Source organism: Malaclemys terrapin, chromosome 16 (genome assembly GCF_027887155.1).
Source record: "Malaclemys terrapin pileata isolate rMalTer1 chromosome 16, rMalTer1.hap1, whole genome shotgun sequence".
NCBI lineage: Eukaryota > Metazoa > Chordata > Testudines > Emydidae > Malaclemys > Malaclemys terrapin.
Window position 1 is genome coordinate 2,766,934 of NC_071520.1, and position 25,891 is coordinate 2,792,824.

Consider the following 25,891-nt stretch of genomic DNA (forward strand, 5'->3'; position numbering starts at 1 on the left):
GTTTGTTCCCCCCGAGCAGGGGACTGAATCTGCTGGTTGCTAGTGTGTGCCCCAGCCAAGAGGCCAAGGGACTACAGCCTGTTCATTTGCCCCAGTCTGGCCCAGCTGAGAGTCACAACTGTGTGACAGGGTGTATCAACCCTGCACTGGGCAAGAGGGGACACCCCTCCCCTTAATGCATGTGCAGAGCCCCTGTGACAAGACACAAACCAGTTCCCCAGAGACAAAAGGCTAGCCAGCACCTCTGCCAAGTGGCAGAATAATCAAAGGGACCATCACCTGGTTAAGCGGCCATTCTCTGGCAGGAAAAACGGGGTGAGCAAGACATTTACATGTTTGCAAAGACACAGCTAAGGGATACTAGGCAGACTGGGAGGCTCAGGCGCTTGGGAACTGGTTCTGAGACCTTTTGCCCCTGAGTGCTGATTGGGATCAGGCCTTTTTTAAAGCACCTGACAATGATCACTGGATTAGATGGACCACTGCTCTTCTCAGGCATGCAGATTCCTAGAGCAGCACGATGACCCTCTAGATGGTGTTACCTGTCAGCTCTGTGTTCTTGGGGAACCAGGGTGCAGTATCCAGGCTGTCTGACTCACGAAGAAAACCCCACCCCCCACTTGAACCAAAACCGATCAGAAGGAAGATTTGGAAAAGCAATGAAAAGGCAGTGTGAGACACACCTAAACCTCTCTGGACAAGGATGAAGGTAACTCCCCCAGCTTCATTTGCATCGAATGCATCAACCTGTGGAACTCCTTGCCAGAAGATGTTGTGAAGGCCAAGACCACAACAGGGTTAAAAAAAGAACTAGATAAGTTCCTGGAGGATAGGTCCATCAATGGCTATTAGCCAGGCTGGGTGGGGATGGTGTCCCTAGCCTCTGTTTGCCAGAAGCTGGGAATGAGCGACAGGGGCTGGATCACTTGATGATTACCTGTTCTGTTTATTTTCTCTGAAGCCCCTGGCATTGGCCACTGTCGGAAGACAGGACACTGGGCTAGATGGACCCTTGGTCTGATCCAGTAGGGCCATTCTTATGTTCTTATGAAGATGGGACAGGGAGGCATCTCCATTAGCACACAGAATGGAGAGCAGAGATTCCAAGGCAAGAACCGCACTGAACTCCCAGACCAGAGAAGCAGGGATGCACTGCATGCTGGGGGATCTCCGCTCCAGATGTTAATGAACCCGCCTGCACACACCCAGCTCAGCAGTTATCAGAGCAATTCTAGTCATAAATCTTTGATTGGGATCCAAAATACTGAAGCCGCCTAATTGCATTGTGAGCTCCCTGGAAGGAACACCATCCACAGCCAGGAAGAGCAGTTCCTATTGTCTAGCCTGAACAAATCAACTTTGGTATATTCCCTTGTTTACACATAAACAAATCTAGTGTTCTCCCTTGAACCATTGTTGTTTCCCTACAAAAGCCCCTACCCATGCTCAAGTAAGTGTTCTGATGCCCGGATCCAAAATCTGCATCAGTTCCATGGGGACTTCATCTTCTCCTGACTGATCGTGCTGGGGGCTCTGCCTGTCTCCAGCAATCCGGACCCTCAGCTACCACCATCACCTGGGAACCCCCGATCGATTCAAGCTTCATGGAGTGCTGAGAACCCAGCTCTCTCTCTCTCTCTCTCTCTGGCCTTGGCTACTCTTGGGATTAACAGTGCTGCCGCGGCAGCGCTGTGAAGTGCGAGTGTAGTTGCGCTGTCAGCGCTGTGAGAGCTCTCTCAGCGCTGCAAGTACTCCACCTCTCCGAGGGGAATAGCTCGCAGTGCTGCGAGTGAGCGTGCAGTGCTGTATGTACTCCACCTCTCCAAGGGGAATAGCGTGCAGTGCTGTGAGAGAGCGTGCAGTGCTGTAAGTACTCCACCTCTCCGAGGGGAATAGCTCGCAGTGCTGTGAGAGAGCGTGCAGCGCTGTATGTACTCCACCTCTCCGAGGGGAATAGCTCGCAGTGCTGTATGTACTCCACCTCTCCGAGGGGAATAGCTCGCAGTGCTGTGAGAGAGCGTGCAGCACTGCAGGCGCTGATTACACTGGGGCTTTACAGCACTGCACTCGGGGCGGGGGTGCAAGTTGCAGAGCTGTACAGCACCAGTGTAGCCAAGGCCTCTGTTTTTTTCTACTCTAGGTATAGCTTTCCAACCCTGACTTGTGTCATCAGCTATAGTAGGGTTACCATACGTCCGGATTTTCCCGGACATGTCCGGCTTTTGGGGGCTCAAATCCCCGTCCGGGGGGAAATCCCCAAAAGCCAGGCATGTCCGGGAAAATCAGGAGGCTCGGCCGGGGCCTCTTTGTGCGGGGCCGGGGGCATGGTGCCGGGCCGGGCCCGCGGGGCTGGGAGCCGGCCCGCGGTCGGGGAGCCGGGCCGGGGAGCTGGGAGCCGGGCCGGGGTCGGGGAGCCGGGAGCCGGCCCGCGGGGCTGGGAGCCGGGCCGGGCCCGCGGGCCGGGGAGCCGGGAGCCGCCGGCCCGCGGGGCAGGGAGCCGGGCCGGGGTCGGGGAGCCGGGAGCCGGCCCGCGGGGCGGGGAGCCGGGAGCCGCCGGCCCGCGGGGCGGGGAGCCGGGCCGGGGTCGGGGAGCCGGGAGCCGGCCCGCGGCGCTGGAAGCCGGCCCGCGGTTGGGGAGCCGGCCCGCGGGGCTGGGAGCCGGGCCGGGGTCGGGGAGCCGGGAGCCGGGCCGGGGTCGGGGAGCCGGGAGCCGGCCCGCGGGGCTGGGAGCCGGGTCGGGGAGCTGGGAGCCAGCCCGCGGCGCTGGGAGCCGGGAGCCGGGCCGGGGTCGGGGAGCCGGGAGCCGGGAGCCGGCCCGCGGGGCTGGGAGCCGGGCCGGGGTCGGGGAGCTGGGAGCCGGCCCGCAGCGCTGGGAGCCGGGCCGGGGTCGGGGGGCTGGGAGCCAGGAGCCGGCCCGGGAGGCTGGGAGCCGGGGGTGGTCGGCCAGGGCCCGAGCCGACCCAGGCTGGAGCCACCGGGGGCCAGCCTGGGCCGCGCCTCCTCCCCCCCACACTCCCCCTTACCTGCTTCAGGCTTCAAGCAGGGGAGGGGGCAGAGACTTTGGGAGGGGGCGGAGTTGGGGCGGGGGCGTGGGCGGGGTTGGGGGCGGGGCCGGGGCCCCCGGGAGTGTCCTCCATTAGGAGGCACAAAATATGGTAACCCTAAGCTATAGTTTTCTAAATCTGATTTTTGTAATCGGATTTAAGCTAGATTTAATATTGTAACTGTTTTGTTTGTTTGGTCCCCTTTGGTTATTATCTGGCAATAAATAACTTTTATGGTTAAGCTGGTTGCTTCCCTCCTTCCCTCTCTCTTTTGTGTTCTTGGCTTCCCCATTTGCTCTGCAACAACGCTCCTCGTAGCTAAAGATCCCTGCAGCACCCAAAAATCCTGTGGGGTTTGCTCATCAAGTGAGTTACTACCAAAACAGTTGTAACATGAAAGTGGGGATAGGGACGTGCTGAACCTGGGACACAGGAGGGTGGCAGCTTGGAAGTGCTGCTCGACCAGCCTGCTGAGTCCAGGGCATATAAGGGTGAAAGCTTGGAAGTGCTGCTTGACCCAGTTTGCTCAGATGTGCTCTGTTAGTGTGTGTGTGTGTGTGTGTGTGTGTGTGCGCACATCTGATTCTGGGACTGGAGGACCCCAGCCCAGGGGAACCTAGGTCCTGCAGGATAGCTCCATTGTGAGAGAACTTGCAGCAGGGAGAAGTAGAGCGCTGTATGAGGGCACAAGCAGTACATTGATGGAATTACAACCCCCCCCAAGAGTAATCCTAATAAATGAGCGTACCCCCAAATAATGGGCACATTTGGTAACAATGGGTGGGCCGGAGGGATTGAACTCAGGACCTTTGCATTTAAAAGCATGAGCTAAAGGGAGAACTGCATGAGCTTGGATGGTAGAGTCGAGTCACTAAGCTCTTTCAGGGCCTGGTCACTAGGGGGACACAAGGCCCCACTTGCATGACTGTGGGTCACATGAGCATTACTGCTGATGGAGTCGTGTGTGTTCTGGCGCTGGCCGTTGGTTTACAAGGGCTCCCCAGGTGGCATCAGTTCAGTGGGCTCCAATATTCTCTGCTCGCTAGAAACAGCCTGCGACTAAAACCACCCATGCCAGCAGAGCATGGGCTGGTTGGACTGCCCCTGCACAGCCAGGCAGCCAGAATTCCTTCCTGCTCTGGTTTTTAGGGGTGTGTGTGTCCAAAATACGGGGAGGGAAAGGTCCTGGAAAAGCTCTCAAAGGGACCCAGGAGATTCCATCAAACATTTTGGAGAAGGAACAAGATGGGAAATTCCCTCCAGCTCCGAGATCTCAGTGCCAAGTCTCAGCCCTCCAGAGCTATACGCCCCTGACCAGGAACACCCATAGAGACTCCCTGGGTGACATGACCCAGCCCCGCCCCCAGCACTTAGCAGCATACTGCCCCCCATACGATCAGGGAATAGTCAGGCAACACGAGCCACATGGCGCAGCCAAGACATGCAGTTTGGGTGTCTGGTTTCAGAGCTCTCTCTCTCTCTGACAGGGGTCTTTCAGGACAGGGACAGCCTCACCCCAAGTTAATGAGCTCAGGGGGCCAGATTCTGATCTCACTGATGCGGGGGCAAAGTTGAAGTCACCATCTTGTAGTCCATGGAGTTACATCAGTGTGACTGCAGAGTGACAGAGATCAGGATGTGGCCCCAGGATTCCTGCAATGCTCACTCAGCATATCACCTCACCGAATGCCTCAGCCCTTTGCCTCTCATGCCCTTTGCAGTGACCTCTCCCTAAGCCTTGTCTACACTATGGAGTTTTGTCCACAAACATCAGCTTTCGTTGACAAAACGGTGGAGGCGTACACCCTGCCATGCTCCTCCCACCAACAAAACCCTCCTGCTTTGCTGACAAAATAAACCCACCTCAAGGAGAGGCATAGAGCTTTTTGCGGCAAAGTTAAATCAACGCAGTGTCAATGTAGACACTGTGCTTGGTTATTTTGCCATAAATGGCCTCCAGGAGGTGTCCCACAATGCCAGTCCTGATCGCTCTGGGCAGCAGTTTGAACTTCGCTGCCCTGCACCCAAGTACACAGACACCTGCCCCTTGCCCTTTAAAGGCCCAGGAATTTTTGAAATTCCACTTCCTGTTTGCTAGATGTAGAGCTGGCCATAGCAGCTCCACACAGCAAATGCTCTCCCTCTTGGAGCACATCTGAGTTGCTGGATCTGCTGGGTCTGTGGGGAGAGGAGGCTGTGCGGTCCCAGCTCCGCTCCAGCCATAGGAACTTCGATACTTAGAGTCAGATTTCTCATGGCATGTTGGAGAAGGGCTAAGAATGGGACACACATCAGGGCAGTGCCAAGATAAAGGAGGTGAGGCAGGCGTACCAAAAGGCAAGGGACTGCATCAAAGACCTGCTGTTTCTATAAGGAGCTGGACGCCATCCTCAGCGGCGACCCCACCTCCACCACCAAGAGCCTTCTGGATACTTCGGGGGGGCGGAGACAGCAGCCCATGGACTCTACCACGAGGATGAAGTGGTGGACAAGGAAGTGCAGTTGGAGGATGAGATGGGACAGGCAACACAGTCACCCGGTACCATGGTGAGCCAGGACCTCTTCTCGACCCCGGAGTGTTTGGGCCAGTTCCAGCAATCTGACTCTGGTGCGCATGATTCAGGAAAGGGGAGCTCTGGTAAGTGCTCGTTTTGAGTTGATACCGCTTGGTTACATGAGGTAGAGCAATCCTTTGCCTTGTTGTATGCTAGAAGTGGGTTAAGGGATAGAAATGTACAAGATCAGAGGTGTTTGCATCTGTTTCACATTCCCCTATGCAGCTAAGTAGTGTGGCAGAACAATGTGTTAATGCACACCGAGATTTCATGGGAATCCTCCAGAGAGATCTCTAGGAAACTTTCCTGGAGATACTCGCCAATACTCTGCCAAAGGTTCCATTGCAGAGTTGCTTGGTTCCTTCCCCCATTGTAGGAAACTTTCCTGCGCCAATGAGCAATCACTTGTGCAGGGACCAAAGCGGCACACAGGCGGACAGCATAGGGACTCCTGGTGGCAGAATTTACAATATTGTCCCTAGTTGCTTGCAGTGATCCCCTTAAAAAACCACCAAGACCCTTGCCCCATCTTGAACGCAGCCCCCCCCAAGCCAAACTCACCATATTTAGGGCATTCACTGGGCTATGTGCTTGTCAAGGGACAGTGAGAAAGAGGTGTATTTTACTATTATGATTCGATGCTATGAGTACACTAACAATCGGGGGGAGGGATAGCTCAGTGGTTTGAGCATTGGCCTGCTAAACCCCATGTTATGAGTTCAATCCTTGAGGGGGCCACTTGGGGATCTGGGACAAAATCAGTATGTGGTCCTGCTAGTGAAGGCAGGGGGCTGGACTTGATGACCTTTCAAGGTCCCTTCCAGTTCTAGGAGATGGGATATCTCCATTAATAAAATAAAATGCTATTGTTTGTTGTGCTTCTGCAGATGTGGCCTTCAAGGGAACCAGCAGAGCACCTTGGCGAGATAAAGATGTGACCAAGGAGGACATGTTTTGGGAGGTGCTCTAACCCTCTCATGCCACAGAATAAGAACACAGAGTGTGGAGGGACACAGTTAATGAAAATTTATAAATAGATAGGCAGGAGAAGAAGCAGGGCCACAAGCGAATTTTGGTGGGCCAGGAGCAGATGATAAAAGTGATGGAAGGGCAAATGGAGATGCTGACATCCCTAATAGCGCTGCTGGCAGAACACATGCATACTTGCCGCCCCCTGCAGCCCACACAGAACTGCTCGCCATGCCCTCCCCAAATTCCTCCCACACATTTCTTGCATCTTCCTACTCCGTCGCAGTACCCCATTCACTCCACCCCTTCGGACAGCTTCCAAAATGATAGCTGGACTTACACACAGCTATGAGAGCCTCCATCAGGAGAGTGCCCTTCTCAGTGTTATGTCCCTTTTAACAAAGTGTTTTCTGTGTGCTGTTTATTGCTAATTGATTATCTTTCAGATAGTGCTTTTTATTAATCTTTATTTGTCTCCTACATCCAGTGATTACTGCTGGAATTAATACAAAGTGGCAACTGGCACATTTGCACACTACAAACCACGGTCAGGAAGCAATCATCAAAATTTTCATGCAAGGTGGCAAGTCAACAAAGCATGGCAGAATGTTTTATAGAACGACACATTAGTGGTGCTCATAGTCAAAATGGCAGTGATGAGCTGCCAAAATCTTAACAACCGGTTCTCTCTTCACCCCACGAGGGGGTCGTGGCCTGCCCCCCCCCCCCCCGGGACTCCTGCCCCATCCAACCCCCCGCATTCCTTGACGCCCCCCCCGGGACTCCTGCCCAATCCAATCCCCCGCATTCCTTGACGCCCCCCCCGGGACTCCTGCCCCATTCAACCCCCCGCATTCCTTGACGCCCGCCCCGGGACTCCTGCCCCATTCAACCCCCCGCATTCCTTGATGCCCCCCCCCGGGACTCCTACCCCATCCACCCCCCTTCCCTGTCCTGACTGCCCCCCGCAGTCCAACCTACCCCATCCAACCCCTCCTCTCATTCCTGATGGCCCCCGGGGACCCCTGCCCCATCCAACCACCCCTTCTCTCTGTCCCCTGACTGCCCCTGGAACCCCTGCCCCTGACTGCCTCCCACCACCCCATCCAACCCCTGCTCCTTCCTGACTGCCCCCCCCCCAGGATCCTTGTCCCCATTCAATCCCCCTGTTCCCCGCCCTATGACCGCCCCGACCCCTATCCATCCCCACCCCGAACTCCTCTGCCCTCTATCCAACCCCCCCTCCCTGCTCCCTGCTCCCTTACCGTGCTGCCTGGAGGTGGCTGGCGGCGCTACAGCCACGCCACTCGGCTGGAGCCAGGCCACGCCGCCACCGCATAGCACCTGGAGCACCAGGTCAGGCCAAGCTCGCAGCCCGTCGCCCAGAGCATGCGCCAGCGGCGGGGCGAGCTGAAACTGCGGGGGAGGGGGAACAACCAGGGACTAGCTTCCCCGGCCGGGAGCTCAGGAGCCGGGGAGGCTAGTCCCTGCTGTTCCCCCTCCCCGAAGTGGGTACCCACCCCACCCCACCCCTAAGAGCCAGAGGGACCTGCTGGGGGGCGAGGTGGGGAGTCCCGGCGGTGCTTACCTGGGGTGGCTCCCGGGAAGCATCCGGCAGGTCCCTCTGGCTCCTAGGGGCGGGGTAGCATAGCTAGGGGGGAGCAGGGGGTTACCTGCTGCAGCTGGGGCAGCCCTCCTCGCACCCCCCCACCCCAGCTCACCTTCGCTCCGTCTCCACCTCCCTGGGCCTGAGCGCGAAGCCACTGCTTGCTTCTCAGCCCTCCCAGGCTTCCTGCACGAACAGCTGATTTGCGGGAAGCGGGGGGGGGAGGGGGGAGGGAGAAGTGGGGCAGAATGTTCAGGGGAGGAGGAGGAGGCGGAGGTGGAACAGAGGTGAGCTGGGGCCAGGGGCGGGGAGCTGCCGGAGCACCCACAGAGTCGGCACCTAAGGCGCCACTTTAAATTTAAAAGCCCTTTTAGAACTGGTTGGACAACCGGTTCTAAAAGGGCTTCTAAATTTAACAACCGGTTCCCGCGAACCGGTGTGAACCGGCTCCAGCTCACCACTGCAAAATGGTGCCTCAAAGTCTCCCTGACTCGAATAGCTCCCTGTTGTGTCACTTTAATAGCCCTGGCATCTGACTGCTCAAAATCAGCAGCCAAGCAATCCACCTCCGTGCTCCACCCCGGGGGGAAAACTTTTCACCCTTAATCTCACAAATATTATGCACCACACAGAAGGCTGCTGTGACCATGGGAATGTTTTCCTCATTTAGGTCTAACCTGCCATAGAGACAGCGCCAGCGAACTTTTAATCTGGCAAGCACACATTCAGCAGTCATTCTGCACCTAACAAAGCCTATTGTTGAAATGCGTGCTCCTTGCTGCTGTCCAGGTTTCCGGTGTAAGGCTTCATGAGCAATGGAAGAAAGGGGTACGCCGGGTCTCCCAGGATCACAATGGGCGTTTCAACATCTCCCATTGGAACCTTCTGGTCTGGAAACAACATCCCTGCTTGTAGCTTTCTGTACAGGCAAGCGTTCCTGAAGATGCACGCATCATGCACCTTCCCTGACTACCCTGCGCTGATATCAGTGAAACAACCCCGGTGATCCATAAGCACCTCCAATACCATAGAGAAGTACCCCTTTCTGTTGATGTACTCTGTCACAAGATGGTCTGGGGCCAAAATGCATGCCATCTATTGCTCCGCCGCAGTTAGGGAATTCCATTGCTGCAAAGCCATCTACTACTTCAAACACATTTCCAAGAGTCACGGTCTTTCATAGCAGGATGTGATTAATGGCCCTGCACACATGCGGGAATGCAACTCCCACGGTGGACTTCCCAGCTCCAAACTGATTCACAACTTACCAGCTTCTACACAGCGATCGCCACACACCAAGAGGGCAACTCTTATTCTGGTGTCCTTGTGCTGCAGTGCTGAGGCGAGCTCCGCACACAGTTCAAGGAAGTGGCTTTGCACATCCGAAAGTTCTGCAGCCACTGCTTGTCATCCAAGAGCTGCATCACAATCTGATCCCACCACTTAGTGCTTGTTTCCTGAGCCCAGTAGTGATAGTCCACTGTGTGCAGCTGCTCCATGAATGCCAAAAGTAATCTGGTGTTGTTTCTTTCCATGGCACTCAGCAGGGCAGGCACCTTGGATTCCTGTTCAGATTGGGTGCTCATGATGATGTACTGCATGACCAGCCGTGATGTGCTCATAACACTGACCACAACAGTAGACAGCAGTGCAGGATCCATCCTTTCAGGCAGAGAGGGCAGGCACACAGTAAATGGGCTGTTGAAAAATGGCGCGAAATGTAGTCGGAAGACCATAGAATGATGGGACAGAAAAAGCTGCGTCATGGGACATTGAGCCCGCATCCAAGAGGCACTGAGATTAGGGGCGGCTCCATGTTTTTTGCCGCCCCAAGCATGGCAGGCAGGCGGCTTTCGGCGACGCGCCTGCGGGCGGTCTGCTGGTCACGTGGATTCAGCGGCATGCCTGTGGGAGGTCCGCCAGTGCCGCGCCATCGGTGCCCCGTCGCCAAATTGCTGCCGAAGCCAAGGGACCGGCGGACCTCCCGCAGGCACGCCGCCGAAAGCCGCCTCCCTGCCGCCCTCACAGCGACCGGCAGACCGCCCCCCGTGGCTTGCCACCTCAGGCACGCGCTTGCTGCGCTGGTTCCTGGAGCCGCCCCTGCCTGTGATCCACTCTGCCTTCCCACAACTCCTAGCTGCAGAAGGTGGAGAGTAACACACTGGGATAGCTAGCTACCCACAGTGCACTGCTCTCACTGCCAATGTTACGGCACCACGCGTGGACGCACTCTGCCAACAGAAGAAGTGTTGTGAGAACATGCACAAGTGATGTAATTATAGCGGTTTATAATTGTTGGTGTTACTTGTGTCGACTTAACTCTGTAGTGTAGACTTAAGGCTATCCTAAGTGACACAGTCTGCTCTCTTTGCCTGTATTTGCTGCTACAGAGGACAGTAATTAATTGTTTGCTGGGCCCCCGGGGGGTTGGACAAGACGGAACCGGCCTAGTTTGCAGGAAAGGAGATGCGGACTGAATATTAGGAACAACTTTCCTAAGTAAAGGAGTTCAGCTCTGGACCAGGCTCCCAAGGGAGGCTGTGGAATCCCTGTCACGAGAAGTTTAAGAACAGGCTGGAGGAACACCTGTTGGGGATGGTCTAGGTTGACTTGGTCCTGCCTCACTGCAGGGGCTGGACTTGATGACCTCTCGAGGTCCTTTCCAGCCCTACATTTCTATGGTTCCCCTCCCATTGGCTCTTATGGGGACTGCAGGTACCCAGTGGCTGGCCATTTCTATGGAGGGATACTTTGGGGCCCCTGGGGAGGTAGATGCAATAGGGTAGTCAACCACCCTTCACAAGACCACACCGGGGCCACCTCTTCAGAGATGCTGGGAAGCTGTTGGGCTCCTCTTGGCTTCAATGAGGCAGGGGAGGCAGTGTTGCCTAGTGGATAGCACCAGACTAGGCGAGCTAGGCAAAATTCTCAGCTCTGCTACTGCTTTGCTGGGTGACTACAGGCAAGTCATTGCCCTCCCAACCCTCAGTTTCGCCTCTGTAAGACGGGGGCAAGGACACTGAGCTCCTTTGTGAAGCGCTCGATAAGAACTAGGTATTCCTCTCATTGTGATGCCCAGCCCCTTTCAGGGTAAAGTGCCACAGGAGCACAGCAGCTGGCAGGGGCTGTGCTAGGAACAGAGCAGTGCAGCATGCACAGGGGGAAGTAGTGCTGTGAGCTCCAGTGCACACGAGGAATTTTCCCAGGGTATCACCATTACACAGACACCTGACCTGGGAACCAGGTGCCGAGGTGCTGGGAAAACTCGAGACTATGGCACCAAAGGCAGCGCCTCCTCTCTCGCCTGCGGCAGCTGGGGCAGCCAGCGTGATGGCTTCTTCTGCAGGCTGCTGGCTACTGACCTTGGCATGGCCAAGCCCTTTCTCTTGGCCTTTCCTCTGAGCACACTGACATCAAAGGGAGCGGAGCAGGTTGTAAAGGCAGCACTAGAGCCCTGGGCGGGACTAGTGTAGAGCCCTGCAGCGGGCCCGACCGGGATCCCACGAGGCCCACAGGACCCGCTGCCATATTAGCGGGAGTGGGTGTTGTGGGGTGGGATGGGAGCAGGATCCAATAGCCCTGTGCAGGGCTGTAGGCAGACAGAGTGGAGAGATCAAAGGAGAGCAACAAAAAATAACCCACCTTCCATCTGGGCCTCTCAAAGGGCCTACAAACATTAACGACCCAGTGAAGGGGCGTCATTTGCCTTGTGTGCAGGCAGAGTCCTGAGCATGAACCGGGGCTTAATCCTTGCACAGCATCACCAGTGCCAAGAGTCCAAAATTCATGGGATTGGTTCAACATTAACGAGATTCCAAATAAGGGGGGAGGGATAGCTCAGTGGTTTGAGCATCAGCCTGCTAAACCCAGGGTTGTGAGTTCAATCCTTGAGGGGACCACTTATGGATCTGGGGCAAAATCAGTACTTGGTCCTGCTAGTGAAGGCAGGGGCTAGACTCAATGACTTTTCAGGGTCCCTTCCAGTTCTAGGAGATAGGGTATCTCCATGATTTAATTTATTTATTTTAATTTAATTTATAAACAAACACTGGATTCTTTTTCTTTGCCTCCTGCTTTCAGAGCCTTCAGGCTGTGCTCAGGTCACATTTGCAAGCTCTTCCCCACCACCATGAGGGCTAGAAACTTACTGGGTATAAAAAATAAAGAGCTTCCCACCTAATCACATGACTCTGGGTGCTGGAGCTCAAAGGAAAACACCCAATGTTACAAGAGAAAAGGATAATGTTGCCTCCAAGCCCTCTGCACTGCGAGTAATGAAAGGGAAACTGAGGCACGGTGAGGGGCAGTGACTTGTGTTAGGTCACAGCTCAGAGCCAGAAACAGAACCCACATGTGATTGCTAGGCCTGGGCCTAAGCTACAAGACCACTGTTCTAACTGAAAATTCACAACCTAAGATCGGTGAGGACAGGTTAAGCCAAAGTCAAGCGTCAAGTGAAGGCTGGGCCAGCAGCTTGCTGGGAGCTCTTGGGACACAACTAGCCGGCATAGAATAGAGCAGGTTGCAGCCAGCCACCTTCATCTTTGATGCAATCTGTGGGCCTGCAGAGATTACAGGTCCCATCAGACATTGCTCTGTCTCAGATGGTGGGGCCAGACCTCTGCTGATTGCATTTGGTCTATGGGGCTACACTTTTATCAATCCTTTTTTGAATCCTGCTATGCTCTTGGCTTCAATGTTATCCTGTGGCAATGAGTTCCACAGGCTAATTGTGCACTGTGTGAACACATGTCTCCTTGTGGCAGTTTTAAATTGCTGTCTTTCAATCTCATTGAATGTCCTTTTGCTCTTGTATTTCCTGAGTCAAGGGGAACAGAAGATACTGATTTATCTTCTCTGTCCCGTTCATTATTTTGTACACCCGAATCAGGTCTTATCTTGTCTGATAGCTGCTCCGAGTGCCTGAAGGGAAGCAGCCTATGATGGGGATTTGAATGGCCTGGGTTTGAGTGCTGCTGTTGATATGGTGGGTTTTCTTGTGGCTGCATAGGAGGGGCTTTGTTTGGGATGCAATTTGGCCTAGTGGGTAGAGCATTGGCCTGAGCCTTCGGAGATCTGGTTTCTATTCTGGCTCTGCTGCTGGCTGACTTTGGGCAAGTCACTTCCCCTCTCTGTGCCTCAGTTTCCCAATCTGTAAAATGGAGCTAATGATACTACCCTCCTTTGCAGACTCCCAATGATTTGTGTCCCTTAGTTAATCATTTTGAATAATGAATACATGTGAGAAGATGGTGATCTGGCTGCAGACAATTCCTGGGATGGTGGAGGGGGAAGAGGCAGAATTTATAGATTAAATGCATCTGACGAAGTGGGCATTCACCCACGAAAGCTTATGCTCCAATACATCTGTTAGTCTATAAGGTGCCACAGGACCCTCTGTTGCTTTTTACAGGTCCAAACTAACACGGCTACTCCTCTGATACTAGATTAAATAAAACATCCAGAATTCTTCATCCAGCTTTCGTCCCTGCAATAGACTCTACAGTCAGAGCGCGGCCAATGCCAGCTGACCGATCTCCCGGGGCTAGGTTGGCTCAGCAGGAATATCAGGAGCCAAAAATCTGGGCTGGGTCGGAGACCATAGTAAGGGCCAGTGTTCCCCCTCATTTTCCCGCCCATGTGCGGAATGAATTTTGTTATGTGCACCAGTATGGAGGTGTTGTGACACACAACCTTCATATTGGTGCACATAACAAAATTCACGTGGTGGGGGCTGAGGAGTTTGGCGTATGGGAAGGGGCTCAGGGCTGGGGCAGAGGGTTAGGGTGCAGGGGGTGGGGGAGGGCTCCGGCTGGGGTGCAGGCTCTGGGGTGGGGCTGGGGATGAGGGGTTTGGGGTGCAGGAGGGTGCTCAGGGGCTACGGTGGGGAGAGAGGACTCTGGGAGATGGCTCAGGCCCAGTTCTCCAGCTGTGTAACTCAGTGCTGACCTCGATGGAGCTCGGCTGATTTGCAGCAGCCGAGGATCCGGCTCAGCTGGTAAATGTGGAACAGGAAGGAGCCATTGGTAGTGTTCCTCTCCTCACTGCTACAGCGGCCCAGAACTGGGTCCCAGATCACCTGCCCCTCGGGCTGCAATGGACTGGTAGCCTCGTTTTTCACTCTGCTTGTGTGTTCTGCCCCTCTTCTACCCCTCTCTCTCTCTTTGGGGCAGGGGATGGTTGCTCCTCTGTGTTTTTGCAGCACCTTACACCAAGGGCCCTCTGTCGTGGATGGTCCCTAGGCACTATTGTAACAACCATGAATATTAATAATAATAGCCCGCCCTCCACAGTGGGCCCGTGTAGTGCCCAGGCCCTGCTCCACTGTGCCTACAGCATCAGAATAGTTTCTTTCTGCACACAGAGCTGCTGCTCCCGCCCTTGCCCACGCCTTGCCCACAGTGCCAGGACACGAGATCAGTGCAGTTTCCTCTTTCAGAATGCAGGAGCCACCAGCCAGTGTGGACCCCATGCTGCAACTGAGTCTTGACAGCAGGTCTGGGCAGCTCAGGAAGCACCAGAGACCCAGCTGGCGGGGACCAGAGGGGCAAGGGCCGTGCTCACCAGTGCGTCTGCCTGGGGTGGCACCACGCTAGGGTGGACTGAACTGCTAGCGGAGAGACCCCCAGCCTGTGTGTTACTGCAGGAGAGGAGCTGGGCTGCTCATGGAGCTGTGCTGGGGTGACTCCCCAGGTGCGGCTGGAACCAGCATCAGCTGGGACTCAGAGCTGCTCTTGGCAGGTCCCCTGCATGGGCAGGGGCTGCAGGCTACTGGCTTAACTCTTCACGTATATTAAGCTTCTTCCCTTCCTGAGGGCTGGAGGCTTTACCCAGCAGCGGTAGTTAAATGAAAGAAAAGGCCAGTTCAGACTGCACCCAGATGCTGCTGGTGAGGCCTGCAGTGTCCAATTCACCTCCGCTGGGAGCACATGGTGGTGAGGGGAATGGCCCATCGCCACCTCTCCAGCCCCCTCCATTGCTGAGCGGATCCCTGCCACAGCATGGCCCCCAGCCTGGAGCCAGGATCCCAAGATGAGCTAAGTGCAGCACAGAGCCAGGATGGCGAGGGACCAAACCCACATATTACAAAGGGAAAAATCCCTGGGAGCTGAGCTCAGCACAGAAACGGAGCCACCCAGCCCAGATTGCACGAGGACCAGGGAGCCCGCGCCAGCCCAGGGACTGGCCCTGGCTGCCCGCCCACCCACAACAGGCCCTCGAGAAAATGAGGGGGAAAAACAGAGAGAATGTCTGTCTCCAGGGCTGAAAGTAGAAATAGGGACTTACCGGTACGGGGCTGGGTTGGGGCCGGCTCTGGCCCCTGGAAGGGGCGGGGCCTCGGGTGGAAGGGGTGGGGATGGGGGTCAGAGCCAGCCCCGGCCCGCCCTGTATCAGCAAGTGCCCTCCCCTCCCCCGCCGGGGTAGCAGCAGCAGCCGGGGGCTCCAGTGGCTATTTAAAGGGCCCAGGACTCTCCTGCTTCTACTGCCCTGGCCCTTTAAATAGCCCCCAGAGCCCTGGGTAGCGGCAGCGGGGCTCCGGCGGCTATCTAAAGGGCCTGGAGCGGTAGAGGCAGCAGGAGTCCCGGCCCTTTAAATAACCCCCGGAGCCCCGCTGCCGCTACCCCAAGGCTCCAGCAGCGGGACTCTGGTGCCAATTTAAAGGGCCTGGGGCTCCAGCCGCTGCTGGGAACCCCAGGTCCTTTAAATTGCCACCTGGGGAAGCCGGGCAGCCCCGGTACGGCGCACCGGCTCTTGCTGGCTTACTTTCACCTCTGTTGGTCCCGCTCACTGGACAGACAAAGCAACTGCCTGAGCTCACCTGCTCCAGGGCGAAACAGTCCCACCGGCCCTGGGGAGCCAGGCTGGGCAGAACCAGCTACTACCGTGTATAATCGACGGTACTCCCTGCAGCGCCTCCTGGCCTCGGAGCTGTACTCTGCCCCCTTCCCAGGAGCTCCCCACGCTGGAGAAAAGCTGGGAGTGCAGTAGCTAACTAGCTCCCCCTAACAGCTGCTACGCTGGCCGACACCGGGGACCTCCAATGCTACAAAGCAGGAGCTGCTACAGTGTGAACTAAAGGGCCCAGCTTCCAAGCTGGGGCTGTAAGACCCATATCCTCCATGCTGTGGGTCGGAACCAGAGGGTGACCGCTGGGTTACACTGGTGCAAGTTTTATTGCACCTCCTGCTGGAAGAGTCTGGGAGTGCCCCAGAGCTAAAGCTCCTGCACCGTTTGCAACAGTGCCTCCTGCTGGGAGAGGCAAGCACTGCAGTCCACAGGCCCCCTGCAGTGGTGTGGAAGTGGCTGGTGCTGCACGACCCATTGGTTTCCCCACTCCATGCCCCAAATGCTCGCAGTAGAGCTTCCCGTTTTGCTTTGAAAGCAGCCAGGCCCTGGACCTGCAGAAAAGCTGGGGATGTGGGGAGGGGGACGGCACTGCCCCCTCCCCTGACCTCTTCCTAGCTTGCGTCTCCCCAAGGGGAGGCTGGAAAGGGGGTGGAAGGCAAGAGTGACCCCTCTGCTCCTCAATATTGCAGCCTTTCCCTAAGGCAGCACCAGGGCGTCCGCCACTCGCAGCTCCTCCCAGTGGGCTCAGAAGGATGGGAGACAGGTCATGGGGAGATCAAGCCCTTCACCTCTATTGCACGGGCTCAAATTTGCCCCCCCAGCCATTCCCAGCTAGTGCCTCCCCCACGGGCAGACAGCTAAAGTGGCAGAGAGACTGTAAAGGGGTCAGAGTGCTGAACTCTCTGCTCTGGGGCTGGGGGTCAGAACATCTAGCCCCTTGCTCTGGGAACATGGGGTGGGGTCAGAGCGCCACGCCCCTCGTTCAGGGGCCATGGGGGAAATCAGAGCACCCAGCCCCTTCTTCAGGGCTGTGTGTGTGTGTGGGCAGGGTCAGATAGCCCAGCCCCTTGTTTGGGAGCCATGGAGGGGGGGTTCAGAGCGCCCAGTCCCTTGTTCAGGGGCTATGGGGGTAGGGGGGTTAGAGTGCTCAGCCCCTTGTTCAGGGCTTGGGGGGGGGGGGTCAGAGAGCCCAGCCCCTTGTTTGGGAGCCATGGAGGGGGGGGTCAGAGAGCCCAGCCCCTTGTTTGGGAGCCATGGAGGGGGGGGTCAGAGCACCCAGCCCCTTGTTCGGGGGCTATGGGGAGAGGGAGGTTAGAGTGCTCAGCCCTTGTTGAGGGCTGTGGGCGGGTCAGAGCATCTAGCCCCTTGTGCAGGGGTTCCTGTCACTCTCACAGGAAAGCTGAGGGAGAAGCAGGGGCTGGGATTTATGGGAAGGGGCTCAAGCCCCTCAGGGGAGAGGGCCATGGCTCCAGTCCAGGGGGGGCTAGTCTCTGGAAGACATTGCCATGTGTTCTACATGATCCCGCCCTCCTAAATGAACACATTGGCCCTGGGCTCCCTTCCTCTTCCCAGCTGGGGCAGAGGGGCCGTGGTGCGGGAGGGTGCCCAGTGCTGGGTGTGCCCTAGGCAGGCACTCAGCCCAGCCCTGACTCTGGGACTGGCCAGGAGCAGGGGTGGCTGTGGTATCACTAGCTGGCGAAGGCCATGAGGTCCCTTCCTCCCGCTCACTGGCGCTCACATTCCTCGCGCATTCCCAGCCAGAGTTGTCTGTCACAGTTTGGCCTCTCCATCCCTCCTGTAGCGGGGCCGGGGCCCCTCCCCACCACAAAGGCTCCTCTCTCTCTAAGTGGAAAGTGGGCTCTCAGCAGCGGAGACCCTGGGTCTGCATGGTAGGTTCAAGCCCCTGCCACCGCAGCTGTGACTCCCTCTGCCCAGCTAAGCCCCAGGTGCAACGGAAGGCCTGGCTGTGTATGGCTTTAAGGGGCTGTTCTGTGGCGAGGGAGGGCACTGGAATGTCAGAACTCAGCATGTGGGCAGCCGCAGGGCCCCTGGCTGGGATTCCTCCCCATCACGGCTCCCCACAAAGGGAGGGAGCAGATGCCATGAGGCTGAGCAGAACAAAGACACTGGCATGCTGGATCCCATGCCCACACTGGGGGAATGCTGCAGTTTGTCTCACTCAGTGCTCTCCCTGGGGGTTAATCTATTGCAAACTGTGTCTCCCGCACAAACCCACTAAGTGGCTGCAGCTGGCAGCCCTCCCGCACCCCCTGCCTGGCAGCACCCTCACTAGCTGGCACTCCCACGTTCTTCCCAACAGCCACTGCTGCTGTGCTGGGTGAGGGTGTGGGAACCAGCCCCACAGCAACTCCTGTTGGCTAACACTGATATCAGCGTTGCTCCTCTGACACCTGCAACAGCTCCTGCAGAGGATCCAAGCACTGGAACAGCTGGGAGCTCCCCACCCCCTGCCCCAGCAGTGCTCCGGGGGCTGGAATGGGGGGAAGGAAGGAGGTGTGGGGGGCACACTGAGTGCTGGAGCTGTCTCTGGGGTTTAGCGAGGTCGGGGTTTTCCCAGGGGGCCAGGTTCTCCAGGGCTCAGCACCCACATTGGGTTCAGATTTGTAAAAAATCAGCACCCAATGTGCTATGCCCTTCAGATTCCAGCCAGCCAGCGACCCCTCGCTGAGTGACAGGCTGTCCCACAAAGAACTCTGACACCCTATGTCCAGTGTGGGGCAGGCTTCGGGTCGCTGACCTAGGCTATGCTCTATCCAGGCATGCTGCTTGAATGACCCCTGGGCTCTAACCAGGCTCCCTCCCCCAGCCTGGGAATGAACAACCCGCAGTTAGCTAGTGCAGAGCCTGGCGCCAGGGGAGCCCAGGCCATGCAGAAAGTGCAGGGGGCACTTCCATATGACTGCAGCATGGGCACGGAGAGCGACCAGGATTAATTAGGAGAAGCCCATGGGGACTGTGGCCAGCCAGGCACAGCTAAGCTCCTGGTCATTCTCCCTAATCCCCAGATTCAGTCCTCCAGTCTCTGGTGCCTAGTCTCCTGGCCTGGACTCCTACTTCTGCCCACAGCTTCCTGGCCCCTGCCTCTGCCCCCAGTGTGGAGTGTGCTGCTCTGCTGCCCTCCCCATCCCTACCATGCCGGAGAGCAGGCTGCTGCCCCGCACCACTCAAACCCTGGCACTGCTGCCACCACACATCTCTGCTGGCAGCTGAGCACTCCAGGATCCTAACTATAGCGTGCCAGCCCGCACCCCCTTCAGGCTGCCTGTGCCCAGGCCCACCTACAGCCATGGCCAGGCTGCCCTACATCCTGCCTGCCTGCACGCTTGTCTCATGCCTACCCAGATCCACGTCCCATGTCCACCTGCACCCATGCCTCATGCCACCTGTCAATCTTGGGAGCCACACGAGGCTCTTCAGGGCAGGGTCCACGCCTTGATGCATATTGCAGAGCACCCAGCACAAGGCCCCGATCCTGACAGGGCCCCCGAGTGCTTTCACCCTATAGATATTGGAGCTGGCCGAACAACACCCAGCAGAAGAGTTTTCCATTGAAAACTGCAGTTTTGTCAAAATCAAAACATGTTGCAGGAATGTGTCAATTCTGACTAAATTTTTGACAGGAAAAAGTTGAAACAAATTGTTCAACTTTCTCGTTTCGATAATTTTCATTTCACTTTCACAAGGTAAAAACGTTTCTCTTCAATTGTCTCATTTCAATTCAACTAATTTTGACTGATGTTATATTTGAATCTTTATTTCCTTTGTATATTTCGATAGATCATATTTATCCTCTGTATGACACTGAACAGTTGAATGTAATATCAAAGTCAAAATTATATGAATCAACATTATTGGAAGGGCACGTTTGTATTAAAATGAAGCATTACAATGATCCCAAATTCAAGGGGGGGTGGGGGTGATCTGTTTCGTAGGAAATTTCATTCCAATGCGTAATGAAAAATCATTTCCGAATTTCCCACGAATGGCAATTCCAATTCCCAACCAGCTGGAGTCAATATTAAACAACCCAAGCAGGCCTGATCCGGGGACCCGCAGGAGGGTGGGACACCCTGGCTGCAAAGCCACGGGCCGGATGATTCATCTTGCTGCTTTGTGACCTGTGAGATGCCTGTCTGCTCTCCGAGGAGAAAGGTCTTTGAGAAGGAGCTGCCATGCAAGGAGAATAAAGAATTTGCCGGGGGGGAGGGGCACTGCTTACTTTTTAAATAGGGAACTCATCAAGAAAAAAGAGCGGGAGGGGAGATCATTGTCTGGCAAGCTCTGGGGGGCTTGTGGAGGGTGGAAAGGATCAGAGAGGAGGTGATTTTCCAGAGGGAAGGGGCCAAATCCATCCTGGGTATAACAGCATGAAGTCAGTACAAAAGGCCTGAAAGGCACATAAAAAAGCTGAGCGTAGGCAAGTCATTTCCCCTTTATACACCTGTTTCCCCTCCCACCCTTCATCTGCCTCCTCCACTAGTCAGACTGAGCGCTGCACAGGGCAGGGCGTATGTTCCCTAGATGTTTGTTCAGCAGATAGCACAATGGGGCCTAGGCGCCCTGCCATGGTGATGGTAGAATGACAGTGGGCAATGGGGCAGAAGGCAGATCAAGTTCTATCCTGCACACAGGGATGCAGGTCGGGCGGGGGGAATCACCTTCTCTTCTGGCCAACAGGGGGCAGCACAGAGAATAGAAGAGGTAGGATAGGAAAATCTATTCCAAGCATTTACAGATTCTTGCGGGGTGGGGGGGGGGGGGAACCTGGGGCGGTAGAAGGTACAGAAGGTACAGTCTCTGTGCCAGGGGAGCAGGCAGCACGGTTGGCACCAGTACCTCACCGGAGGGCACATGGCATGAAAGGGAGAGGAGGCAAAGTCACCCAAACCCTGCCTGCTGCAGCAGGAGGCAGAGGGTCCCTTGCCAGAACGGTGCCCCACAGCCAGTGTCGGGGGCACACAAGAGAATCAGCGCAGTCTGAGGAGACTGAGAGCCCTTCCTGAGAGAGGCCCACGACCCAGGGAAGGGTCTGACCAGCAATCCAAGGGCCCCAGGGGGTGAGAGTCCGGCTGAGTCCAATTTCTTCACACACACCCGTCTGCCCTTACACACACACCCTGCCATTACACACACACACACACCCCTCTGCCCTTACACACACACACTGCCATTACACACACCCCTCTGCCCTTACACACACACCCCACACACCCCTCTGCCCTTACACACACACCCTCTGCCCTTACACACACCCCACACACACATACACTCCTTAGTCACATCCCCCACACCCCCCTGCCCTCACACACACACCCTCTGCCCTTACACACACACACCCTGCCCTTACACACACACCCTCTGCCCTTACACACACCCCACACACCCCTCTGCCCTTACACACACACCCTGCCATTACACACACCCCTCTGCCCTTACACACACACCCCACACACCCCTCTGCCCTTACACACACACCCTCTGCCCTTACACACACACCCTCTGCCCTTACACACACCCCACACACCCCTCTGCCCTTACACACACACCCTGCCATTACACACACACACCCCTCTGCCCTTACACACCCTGCCATTACACACACACACCCCTCTGCCCTTACACACACACCCTCTGCCCTTACACACACACCCCACACACCCCTCTGCCCTTACACACACACCCTCTGCCCTTACACACCCCCCCACACACATACACCCCTTAGTCACATCCCCCACACCCCCCTGCCCTCACACACACACCCTCTGCCCTTACACACACACCCTGCCATTACACACACACACCCCTCTGCCCTTACACACCCTGCCCTTACACACACACACACCCCTCTGCCCTTACACACACACCCCTCTGCCCTTACACACACACCCTCTGCCCTTACACACACACCCTCTGCCCTTACACACACACACACACACACCCTGCCATTACACACACCCCTCTGCCCTTACACACACACCCCACACACCCCTCTGCCCTTACACACACAGCCTCTGCCCTTACACACACCCCACACACCCCTCTGCCCTTACACACACCCCACACACACCTCTGCCCTCACATACACACCCTGCCTTTACACGCACACACCCCGCTGCCATTACACACACACCCCACACACACATACACCCCTTAGTCACATCCTCCACACCCCCCTGCCCTCACACACACACCCTCTGCCCTTACACACACACCCTGCCATTACACACACACACACACCCCTCTGCCCTTACACACACACACTGCCATTACACACACCCCTCTGCCCTTACACACACACCCTCTGCCCTTACACACACCCCCCACACACATACACCCCTTAGTCACATCCCCCACACCCCCCTGCCCTCACACACACACCCTCTGCCCTTACACACACACCCTGCCATTACACACACACCCCTCTGCCCTTACACACCCTGCCATTACACACACACACACCCCTCTGCCCTTACACACACACCCTCTGCCCTTACACACACACCCCACACACCCCTCTGCCCTTACACACACCCCCTGCCCTTACACACACACACACACACCCCTCTGCCCTTACACACACACCCTGCCATTACACACACACACACACCCCTCTGCCCTTACACACACACCCTGCCATTACACACACCCCTCTGCCCTTACACACACACCCCACACACCCCTCTGCCCTTACACACACACCCTCTGCCCTTACACACACCCCACACACACATACACCCCTTAGTCACATCCCCCACACCCCCCTGCCCTCACACACACACCCTCTGCCCTTACACACACACCCTGCCATTACACACACACACCCCTCTGCCCTTACACACCCTGCCATTACACACACACCCCTCTGCCCTTACACACCCTGCCATTACACACACACCCCTCTGCCCTTACACACACACCCTCTGCCCTTACACACACACCCCACACACCCCTCTGCCCTTACACACACACCCTGCCCTTACACACACACACACACTGCCATTACACACACCCCTCTGCCCTTACACACACACCCCACACACCCCTCTGCCCTTACACACACAGCCTCTGCCCTTACACACACCCCACACACCCCTCTGCCCTTACACACACCCCACACACCCCTCTGCCCTCACATACACACCCTGCCTTTACACGCACACACCCCGCTGCCATTACACACACACCCCACACCCCCCTGCCCTCACACACACACCCTCTGCCCTTACACACACACCCTACACACCCCTCTGCCCTTACACACACACACACCACCCCCCCTGCCCTCACACACACACCCTCTGCCCTTACACACACACCCTACACACCCCTCTCCCCTTATGCACACACACACACACCTCTGCCCTTACACACACACAAACCACGCACCCCTGTGCCCTTATACACACACCACACCCCTCTGCCCTTACACACACACACCCTCTGCCATTACACACACACCCCACACACCCCTCTGTCCTTACACACACACACACCCCTTACTCACATCCCTCTGCCCTTACACACACACACACCCCTCTGCCCTTACACACACACCGCACCCCTTACTCACACCCCTCTGCCCTTACACACACACACACACCCCTCTGTCCTTACACACACACACACACCCCTTACTCACATCCCTCTGCCCTTACACACACACACACCGCACCCCTTACTCACACCCCTCTGCCCTTACACACACACACACCCCTCTGTCCTTACACACACACACACCCCTTACTCACATCCCTCTGACATTACACACACACCCCACACACAGCCTCTCTGCCCTTATATCACCACACACTCCCTCTCAGCCATTACACACACACACTCCCTCTCAGCCATTACACACACACAGCCATTCCAGCTGGAGCGTCTCAGAGAACCTCGGAAAGCCGAGAGCTTTCTGTCCTGCTTATAACACAGCCCTGTCACCAGGATCAGCCCACTGCTGGAATGAAGCTCTGCCTTCCAGGGTCTCCTCTCCCCCCGCCCATCTCACAGTTATTGCTTCTGACGGTGGGTTTGGGGGGATAAGTAACACCTATATTGTACCTTTCATCTCAACTCCCTCTGCCTGAAACCTGCACAACACCTTCCAGAGATGAGCCTGGGAAGTGGAACTTAAATTCATAACTCTGCCAGACACTAAAAACCAGGGACTTAACAGAGACGTACGCTGGCTTTATGGCCCATTACAACAATGTGTAACAAATCCTGCTGCCTGCTAACTCTGGTTCTCCGACCACTACAGAGGTGTTCATTACTCACTTTATTTTAAGGGATCTCTTACATGTGTGAACTCATATGCTTAACAATCTGTCCCCCCTTGTACTTAGCTCAGATACTCTGGTTACCTTCTCCAGACCTGAAGAAGAGCTCTGTGTAGGCTCAAAAGTTTGTCCCTTCCACCAACAGGAGAGGGAGGGATAGCTCAGTGGTTTGAGCATTGGCCTGCTAAACCCAGGGTTGTGAGTTCAATCCTTGAGGGGGCCATTTAAGACTCTAGGGCAAAAATCTGTCTGGGGATTGGTCCTGTTTGAGCAGGGGGTTGGACTAGATGACCTCCTGAGGTCCCTTCCAACCCTGATATTCTATGAACAGTAAGTTATTACCTCACCTACCTTGTCACTCTTTCAGGGCTGCCCAGAGGGGGGGCCCAGGGGCAGTCTAGGTCTTTGGCAGCAGGGGGCCCTTCAGTCGCTCCGCATCTTCAGCAGCACTGAAGGACCCGCTGCCGGGTGAGTACAAGTGCTGCAGCTCCCCCACTTTGCCCCAGGCCCCCTGAATCCTCTGGGTGGCCCTGCTCTCATTACACCTCTTTAACAAATGGGGAAACTGAGGCACAGGCTGGGGAAATGATTCATTCAGAAATGAAATTAGACCCCAGGTGTTCTGGCTCCCAATCCCTTGCTCTATTCATTAGACAGCACTGCCTCTCCCTCCCCCCTCTATACACAGGTTCCTCATCCCAGATAATGTGGTCAGATTGCTAGGCATAAGGGGTTAATCATTAAACAGGAAGCCTGCAAGCAAGTTAGGTTTGTGGGTCCCACGGGGGAGGGCAAGGCAGCATTTGGCATGGCTCATGTCCTTTTTGTAGCTATGAACCTCAGCAGGGATGTGGCAGGGAGGCCCTGCCATGGCAAACCAATGGGACCTGAAAACCAAACCATCCACTGTGGAAAAGCTAAACAGTTCAGCCCTAAATAGGTCAGTGACAAGAAGCTGTGGAGACAACTTCCCCAGGGTGGGCAAGGGCCAGAGACCAGGCGCTCCCCTTGGCATGTGGCAAAGGCAGCCAGCAAAGAGCAGGGCAGGGGATGGGTAGGAGGGGAAGCAGCACAGGTCTGTCTGGAGACCCTGTTCTATCCCAAGAGTAGCCATTGGGGGCAGGTGTGATCCTAGGGATCATGAATCTCCACAAGTGGATCTCCATCATGGTCTGGATCTAGCCATCTGAGCTCTCTATGGGACTGCTAAGGAACAGCTCACCATGACAGCTACGCCCCACGGCTAGAGCAGCCAAATTTTCACACTTGCTGAAGAGCAAGACTCCAGCACTAGCGAGCAAAGGAAGCCAGGGACCATGGTTGGGTAAGGTGTGGCTGGGGAGGGGCCATCACTCATTGCTGGCCTGGTCCCACACAAGGCAGGAATCCAGTGCATTTCCATTACTGCTGTCTCCTTCCCCCACATGCCATTGGCGGACAGCATCTGTGGCCTATTCAGTCACGCTCCCCACAGCTCCCTGGCCTCTACTGGGCTGGGAAAGTATCTGCTGGCTGGGGCAGGTTGGAGCTGCTTCACCCCAGCCCAGTTTTCTCTGCAGATGTTCCCAG

The 25,891-nt window shown here is 56.1% G+C and overlaps 1 protein-coding gene across 13 annotated transcripts in view; it reads right to left on the minus strand.

The window, feature by feature from the left end:
* The window catches only part of EMID1 (EMI domain containing 1), a 102,426-nt gene that overhangs the window by 73,813 nt on the left and 2,722 nt on the right, over positions 1 to 25,891 (minus strand). The window lies entirely within an intron of this gene.